Source organism: Emys orbicularis, chromosome 12 (assembly GCF_028017835.1).
Source record: "Emys orbicularis isolate rEmyOrb1 chromosome 12, rEmyOrb1.hap1, whole genome shotgun sequence".
NCBI lineage: Eukaryota > Metazoa > Chordata > Testudines > Emydidae > Emys > Emys orbicularis.
Window position 1 is genome coordinate 50,591,861 of NC_088694.1, and position 9,124 is coordinate 50,600,984.

The 9,124-nt window shown below is 49.4% G+C and overlaps 1 pseudogene; it reads right to left on the bottom strand.

Annotated features, from left to right (window-relative positions):
- Positions 1 to 621: 621 nt before the first annotated feature.
- LOC135886371 (Ig heavy chain Mem5-like) lies at positions 622 to 8,862 on the bottom strand (annotated as a pseudogene).
- Between the last annotated feature and the right edge of the window lie 262 nt (positions 8,863 to 9,124).

Below are 9,124 nucleotides of genomic sequence, written 5' to 3' on the forward strand. Positions count from 1 at the left end.
TCCTTATTCGTTGTAGCTAAATTAGCCCCCATCATGTTGTATGTATAGTTGGGGTTATTTTTTCCAATGTGCATTACTTTACATTTATCCATGTTAAATTTCATTTGCCATTTTGTTGCCCAATCACTTACTTTTGTGAGAGCTTTTTGAAGTTCTTCACAGTCTGCTTTGGTCTTAATTATCTTGAGCAGTTTAGTATCATCTGCAAACTTTGCCACCTCACTGTTTACCCCTTTCTCCAAATCATTTATGAATAAGTTGAATAGGATTGGTCCTAGGACTGACCCTTGGGGAACACCACTAGTTACCCCTCTCCATTCTGAGAATTTACCATTTATTCCTACCCTTTGTTCCCTGTCTTTAAACCAGTTCTCAATCCATGAAAGGATCTTCCCTCTTATCCCAGGACAACTTAATTTAGGTAAGAGCCTTTGGTGAGGGACCTTGTCAAAGGCTTTCTGGAAATCTAAGTACACTATGTCCACTGGATCCCCCTTGTCCTCATGTTTGTTTGACCCCTTCAAAGAACTCTAATAGATTAGTAAGACATGATTTCCCTTTACAGAAACCATGTTGACTTTTGCCCAACAATTTTTGTTCTTCTGCGATGTGCAATAAGCCTTATATATAGAATTTCGACTCCTGGTTCCTGCTGCCCCAGAGGCTCCCAGGTGCCCAGGGGTGTGTGGTTTCCTCTGCAGATAGTTTTTTCATGACTCTGACAGGGTTTTCTTTCACTGTGCTTCTCGCACAGTAATACACGGTGGTGTCTTCGCTTTTCAGCCCACGGATCTCCACATAGGCTGTGCTGATGGCGTTGTCTCTGGAGAGGGTGAATCACCCTTTAAATTTGGAGGCATAGTCAATTCCTCCAGAATTCGGGTTAATCCATCCTATCCACTCCAGCCCTTCACGGATATCCTGGCGAATCCAAGACAGCAAGTGGCTAGTAAACTGTACCCAGATGTTTCACAGGACAGCTTCACTGACTCTCCAGGTGTTTTAATCTCGGCACCAGCCTTTACTAGTTGGATCTGGGACTGGACACCTGCAGATAAGGGACAGTAATGCATGAGAATGACTCCCCTTCTTGTTGGCTCCCCTTTCTCCTACTTATCCCAGATCTCTCTGGAATTCACCTACCTGGGAAGGCTGCCAGCAAGAACAGAAAATTTAGCAAACATTTCATGTTTGGTTCTGTCAATGCCCTCCGCCTGGCAAAGCAAGGCGATTCCTTTTGCTGGTGATTTTCTCCCATTGCTGTTTTTAAAGAAGAGGTTAATTACTTTATTTGCATATTCAACATCCAAGACACCATAAAAGCTCCAAGGAGCTGAATGGGAATCAGTATGCATAAAATATGCTTGGTTCTGGCATCTGTCATTCGTCTTGTTTTCAGAACTCATTGGAATTTATTTTTAATTATATCTGCTGCAGGAGAAGGCCCCTATTATATTGTGAGCAGTTTATCTATGTAAAACATTCAAAATGGGACTTAAGAAAAAGAATTCAGATTTTAAAGGAAACACATAACGGATGTAGAGGCTGAACTTTCCTGAGCCGTCCAAGGGATTTGGATACCCAGTTCCCATTCAAATCAATGGGGACTTGATGTGGATATAACTGTACAGTATCCGTGTGCCAAGCAGGCCTCCAGTATAATCTGAAAACAAGGGATCTAAAGAACAGACTGGCCTCTCCTCCTGCTTTTCCCTGGGACCTGCTAGTTGATGTAGGGTGGTCACTTCACCTCTCTGAGCCTCTGCTCGTGTCTGGCTTGTCTAGTTAGATTGTGAACCCCTCAGAGTTAGGACTGCCTGTCCCCATGGGGAAGAGCAGTACCCAGCACAATGGGCCCCTGAACTCCGTTAGGGTGTGTGAGACAGACCCCCCCAGTGTGTCAGCACAGCTATCTAACTGATGTTTAAACCGACTGGGATATTTGAGACCTACTGAGTGGATTTGTGTAGCCGGGTCCCATTGATTGAAATGGTATTTTGGGTTTCAAATCTCAGCCCAAAAGAGTCATTTGCAGACAGATGTGCTGGCTGTGATTTCCAAAGGTGCAGAGGAAAACGAACGGGACTTGTACTGCTGAGGCAGTGAGATGTTATGAAAATCCCACACCAAGTCCCATTTGGTTTTATTTGGATTTTGGTGCCTAATTCCCTTAATCTTCATTGACAATTCTGGCCATTCTCTGCCCTGAGAAGTGTGAAATTTCAGTGAAGGCTCCTGTCTCCTCACCTCTGATGTCCTTTTACTGGGCTAGACTGTGTATCCTCTACTCACTTACACCAATAGTCCCCTGAATACCTAAGGGGTTTAGGGACCACCACCAGGTACTCACCTGCCCGCCACAGAAGTGGTGGGGAAAATAAAGACGGAGATGGACTAGATCTATTAAAAATGCCCAGGTGTTTATTTCACTAGGATTTCCCTTCAGTTGCTCTGAGTGCCACTTACCCCATAAGTGTTCAGGGCTCAGTGAGAGTCAAGTCTTTGTCCCTCTGAGGTGTCCGTGTTCTCTGTAAGAAGGGAAGCCCTAGCCTGTGAGCCCAGAGTCAGTGTGATCTGTCTTGGGGCTGCCTCTCTGCACTGGGGCAGCACATAGTGACTCGGGGTTCTTTTCAGCCCCCCTCCTCCCCCACTCTGCCCTCCCCTTTCCCCAGGGCTCACTGTCTGCCCACCAGGGTCGGCTCTAGGTTTTTTGCTGCCCCAAGCAAAAAAATTTTTGGCTGCCCCCCCCAGCCCTGGTCTCTCTCTCCCCCGCCCCCCACTGCACCCTCCTGCCGCCCCAGCCCTGGGTAACTGGTAAGTCGCTCCCAGGGCGGGTCATTCAGCAGGAATTTTGGATGTGCACAGAACACAGACAGGATTGGTTCCCATATGGTTACAGAACTGCAGTAAAGTGGAACAATTTTCAGCTTGTGTGACTGAAGGATATCTGGATGCATATTATAAGACTGTCCTCCATAAATGAGGAAAAGTTGAGGTGCCTTTATTATTCTTTTGTTCCATTCTTTGTTTCTATGGGGAATTTGCCAATGCAATATCACGGTCTTCCTTTTAAACAAATAAAACTAAAACTAAAAAAAAAAAAAAAAAAAGAATGGCTGTTGAAAATAGCAATTCCAGTCCTAATAACCACTGGGAAGCATTTCTTGCTCAATTTATTCTACTTTTTCTACAGCAAGTTACAGTGGATCAGTATATTTGATTTGGGAGAAATGAAGTAACAGCTGCGCAAATTGAGCTTGAGCACTCCTGAATTTTGAGGGTGTTCAAATCTGGAAGGCAGGTGCTAGATTCCCTTTCTGAATATTAGCTAAATCTGGAAAAGAAAAGTCAATTTCTGCTTCCATGGCTCAGAAGTGGAAATCCTCCTACGTGTCTGGTACTGTATCTAAAGCTGCCCAGTCTAGTAGAGCCACCCCTCCCTTACTTTTCATTTTAAATTCTAGTGGGATCTCCCTTGCTAGGCTTCAGATAGAGAGGTGCACTGTCCATTTAGTCCACCCAATTCTTTCTTTGGGGGAGAGCCCAGGGCTGGGGTGGCAGGAGGTGTGTGTGGGGTGGGAAGCCCAGGGCTGGTGCGGATGGGGCCAGAGCTGGGGCAGCAGGGGGTGCGGGGGGGGGGGAAGAGCCCAGGGCTGGGGCAGCAGGAGGTGTGGGGGCGGCACAGCCCAGGGCTGGGGCGGCAGGAGGTGTGTGTGGGGTGGGAAGCCCAGGGCTGGTGCAGATGGGGGCCAGAGCTGGGGCAGCAAGGGGTGCGGGGGAGGGGAAGAGCCCAGGGCTGGGGTGGCAGGAGGTGCGGGGGCGGCACAGCCCAGGGCTGGGGTGGCAGGAGATGTGGGTGGGGGGAAAGCCCAGGGCTGGGGCAGCAGGGGGGTGCAGGTGGGGGCCAGAGCTGGGGCAGCAGGGGGTGTGGGCGGGGGAGAGTCCAGGGCTGGGGCAACACTGGGGTGAGGGGGGAGCCCAGGGCTGGGGGTGGGGGCGGGAAAAAACCTAGAACTGGCTCTGTCTCTACCATTCACAGCAAGCTGCAGCATGAGGTTTCAGTTCCACACTCCTTCCCCCTCCCTTTCCTGTTAATTGTGGCCGAGGGAATGCTGGGAAATGTAGTTCTTTCCCTGCTCCAGGGCTGGCTCTATAGGCAGGGAGCTAACCAAGGAACTACAGCTCCCAGGGCCCCCTTGGCTGAGCTGTAGTTCTTGGCTGAGAACCTGTTGGTTCTCAGCTCCCATGCTGGATTCTTGCGACCCTGCAAATTTGCCGCCCCAAGCAACTGCTTGCTTTGCTGGTGCCTAGAGCCAGCCCTGCCTCCAGTTTGTAGTGTGTGGTATTTCTTGCTTAAATAGAAAGTATGATGCAACAGCCATGTTGGTTCACATAAACTGAGTTGTGTCACCAGCATTCTTAACAGTAGGGTTACCATACGTCCGTATTTTCCCGGACATGTTTGGCTTTTTGGTTCTTAAATCGCCATCCAGGAGGAATTTTTAAATATCTAAAAATGTCCGGGGTTTTGCCATTATTATTTTTCCCCAAAGAAGAGTTGATCATTCAAGAAAGAAAGTGAATGTTGATCACTCGAGAGAGTGCCCACTTTTTCCCCCTAGCTCCCAGCGCTTGCACAGTGAAACAGCTGTTTTGCACAGCTGGGAGGGATGGGGAAGGAGGGGGAATGCAGCACACTCAAGGGAGGAGGTGGGGCCGGGTTGGGGATTTGGGGAAGGGATCCAATGGGGCAGAGAGGGGGCAGAGCTGGGGCAGGGACTTTGGGGAAGGGGTTGGAATGGGGATGGGGAAGGGGTGGAGTTGGGGCGGGGCCGGGGGCCCTAAGGAGTGTCCTCTTTTTTGAATGTTCAAATATGGTAACCCTACTTAACAGCCTTATTAAGTTATTCTAAAATTGGCTTTGATAGTGACTGGCTTATGAGTATTTCTGCATGTTGATGCAGTCCAGAGGCATGGTGTTTGCAGCCTTTTCATATAGGTTGTCAGTATTGGTTTAGCTGATCAGTCAGACAAACCAAGCTCCTCCACTTTTACTATATAAGTCCATGATATGCCCACATCTTGAATACTGCGTGCAGTTCTGGTCACCCCATCTCAAAAAAGATATATTGGAATTGGAAAAGGTACCGAGAAGGGCAACAAAAAGTATTTCTTCACACAATGCACAGTCACCCATGGAACTTTTTGCCAGGGATATTGTGAAGGCCAAAATTATAACAGGGATCAAAAAAGAACTAGATAAGTTCATGGTGGTTAGGACAATTAATGGCTATTAGCCAGGATGGGCAGGGATGCAAAGCCACGCTCTGAAGTGTCCCAGCCTCTGTTTGCCAGAAGCTGGGAATGGGCAACAGGGGATGGATCACTCGATGATTCCCTGTTCTGTTCATTCCCTCTGAGGCACCTGGAATAGTCACTGTCGGAAGACAGGATACTGGGAGAGATGGACCATTGGTCTGACCCAGTATGGCCGTTCTTACATCATAATAATAATTAAAGTTTAGTATATAAACTCCCCAAGATAATGACCTCTTGAGATTGCAATGTTTTGAGATAACAACCTTAGCAAATAATGTATTTTAAAAATCTTGGCCTACTAGGAAATGTATATTTATATAAGATTCTCAGTCACAAATCTAGCATTCTGGAGTAAAGTCACTAAAACATAGTCCAATGCTCTTGCCGCTGTTGTTTGCCGTGCCTCCGATCACTCTACCGCTCCATCCTCGATGCTGCTGCCACCTGCCACTGTGACCTCTGCGAGTCGGTCTCTCGAGGTTCCACCCAGCTCTCAGTGATTTCAGCTCTCAGGGGGGGAACCTCGCTGCTAGTGCAGGCTGGGCTGTCTCTTCCACAGAAACACTGTCCCACAGCAGGTCTGAGCACTTAGACCTGATTATCAGTGATTTCAGCTGTAGTGGTCACTTAACAAACCAAAAGACTCTCTATGAAGCCTAATCAGCTCGCTCTCTAAACAGGTGAGAGGAGCAGGTCAAATAGTGCCTGTGACTCTTAGGCAGAGCCCACACCACCAAGCAAAACACCTGTCTCCTCCCCGCCCCTCCACTGGGATCTGGCATCCAAACCTCCTGCTTAGCGAGTGCAGTTCAGTTGTGGGTGACCAGTGCTTAATTTGTAATGAAAGAGGTGCCAGGGTTCAAGCAAGTTTGTTACTTTCATAACTGATGTGACAAGCCCAGAGGTCCCAGGGCTCTGAACTGCCAAACCTAGAGGTGCCGGGGCTCAGTCCTAGCAGAAATTAAGCACTGAGGGCGACCTCCTCATTTAGTCAGGCTAAGTACAGTTGTGCTGCCCTTTACTCAGACAATGAGGAGAACAACATTTCATGACCCCCACATTTAATACTTAAGTGATTTGTGACCCAACACCAACCAAAATCGATCACTTGAGCAGCACAGCTCTGTCTGCTGGACACCTGGGCAGAGTAGGTGTGTTCATGTAAATACAGTCTGGTCCTGAAGCCTTTCCCCCCACCCCTGGCTCAGCACTAGCTGTCAGGGTAGAGCTCGGTCAGACCTTGCTTACAAATCATCATTTGACATTATTAGATAGGCCAATATAGCTGAAATGAATGTGCCGACATTGTCATAACTAACAGCTGTATGAGGAAGCTAGTCTTTGTTCGTACATTTCAAACCCATTATGCTTTCTCAGGTACAAATATTTTCTCATACACTGTATATGCTTTTAAAGTGTGTATTAATGTTTCAATTTGAATTCAAATTTCCAACCAATGACTAAACTGGCAACACTGCATGAAACTGGGGGGGGTGTTGGGGAAATTCAGGGTGGGGTGTAGGGAAATCCCTGACAGAGGGCCCCTTATTCTTTGTTGTGAAGCGCTTGGGCTGGGGGATCATGTTTGTGCTTTAACCTAAGGGAGAAGTAAAATGATCTCAAATCCCAAGACATCCTTCCCTGGCCTGATAGAGCGTGTTCTTGCATCAGGGAAAAGCTTCCCTTATTCCTCATTGCCTTTGCGTTCGACTGTGGGAGACACGAGGATTTGGCAGCAGGACCAGAATCTTAGAAACTCTCTGAGTACAAGGGGAAGTAGGTTCAGCTTTTTGTAGCCATGGGAGACCTGACAGTGACAATTGGCTGGTAGCTAATGGAGGATGGGAATGTCACACAAGCCTTTGGGAAGTCCTGGGCCAAATCTCACTCAGTGGGAGCTGTGTTCTGTGACCCTAGTGCCCCCCTGACCCTGGCCCCACCAACGGGCCTCTACTTCTCCCTCAGCAGCCGCCTCTCCCTGAGCTACCCCATTAAATCTCTTCGTGTTCCTGTTCCACAACCCTTAGTCACGTGACTGTCCCCAATGCCCGAGTGCCAGCGCTGGGCTGAGTATTGTCATCAAGGGCTGAGGGGCAGGGGCTGTTATCTCCATGGTGATTCTGTGACATTGTGGAACTTTATTGTGGGTCGGGATGTCTCAGATCCACCCATTGACACCAGCGGAGAGGCCGGGCTGTGATTTCCACATGTCAGTTGGGTGAAAACAATCCACGAGCCGCTATGGAAAGTCCCAGTGGTGCCACATTCCCAGGCTCAGCCAGTGGGGTTTATTCAGGCGCTGGGTTATCTCTGCCCCACAGCCCCGCCCAGACTCTGAATGGCCCATTTGCATATCCCAGCCTCCATCTCTCTGTGCCTCAGTCTCCCCTCTCTGAACCAGGGGCTGTGATAGTTCCCGGGCTCCCGGCAGCGTTGTAGGGTTAAAGGCAATAATCGCTTGTGAAGGGCGGAGACGCCACGGTGAGGGACCCCACATCGGTTATAATGAACTAATCACCTTCCGCTGCATTAATGTTATAAACATCCCAGTTTGCTTAAAGGGCCAAATACTCAGCTGGTATTAATCAGGAATAACTCGAGTCTAGCGGAAGCAGTTGCGGTGACTTTACACTAGCGGAGGATTTGGCCCCAGGAGCAATTCGCTCCATCCATTGGGTCTGATGCAAACCCCAATGCGCTTGTCCCCTTTACACTGACAGATGCTGTCCTGTGAGTCTGACACAGAGACGGGCCCCTGGAGAGCCAAGGTGCCAGGTCTGTGAGGGGAGAGCGACTCAGAAAACAGGACTCACTCCGGATTGGGGTTCACAGATGAAGCGAGGGATCTCTGCAACGCAGGCCCCGTGGGGCTCTGGGCAGAACGGGGAGACACATTGCCCGGGAACGGAAGGGTTTAAACTGATCGGAGGTTTGTGTTACATTCACCTGGTTGCAGGGTCTCCTGGGTGAGCCCGAAGCCGTGTGTGTGTGTGTGTGTGTGTGTGTGTGTGTGTGTGTGTCACTGCTGCCCCTGCGTGGCTGCCGGGAGAATGGCGATTCCGCAGCCTGGGTTTTTGTATGATCATAAATTGGTTTCCTTTCACTGTGTCTCCCACACAGTAATAGCGGGCGGTGTCCTCGGGCTTCAGGCCGGTCATTTGCAGATACAGCTCACTCTTGGAATTATCCCTGGAGATGGTGAACCGGCCTTTGATGGAATCAAGGTAGTATGTACTCCCACTACATTTGAGCGACCCATTCTAGTCCCTTGCCAGGAGCCTGTCGGACCCAGCTCATGTAGGCGCTGCTGAAGGTGAACCCGGAGGCTTTGCAGGAGAGGCGGAGAGAGTCTCCGGGCTTTTTCACATCCCCGCCGGACTCCACCAGTGCCTGGGACCGGACACCTGAGAATAAAGACAGGCCATTAATATCGGTATAAAAACAGCGGTAACACAATATTCTTCTAACTCTGCCAGTTATTCAGAGGAGGAAAATACCTTCCAAGGTTGCTACAGCGAAAATTACAAGGAGAAAAAATCCCATTTTCCCGGGTGCTGGAGGGGAAAGTTCTCAGGGGACTGGCTGGTCACTGCACAGACCCATGGGCTGCGGATTGTGTCTCTGGGTGCAGCCTGGGCAGAGAGAAGCACAGATTTAAACAGGAAACTGTCTCCCTCATTTGCATGTCCCCGCGTTATAAGAGACCCACACTCCTGCTGCCAGTGATCTGACTGACTCGCCCCAGGGCTCCGGGTGCAGGAGTCAGACTGTCCCGGCCTGTGTGTCTGTGCAGCGCCGGGCACAG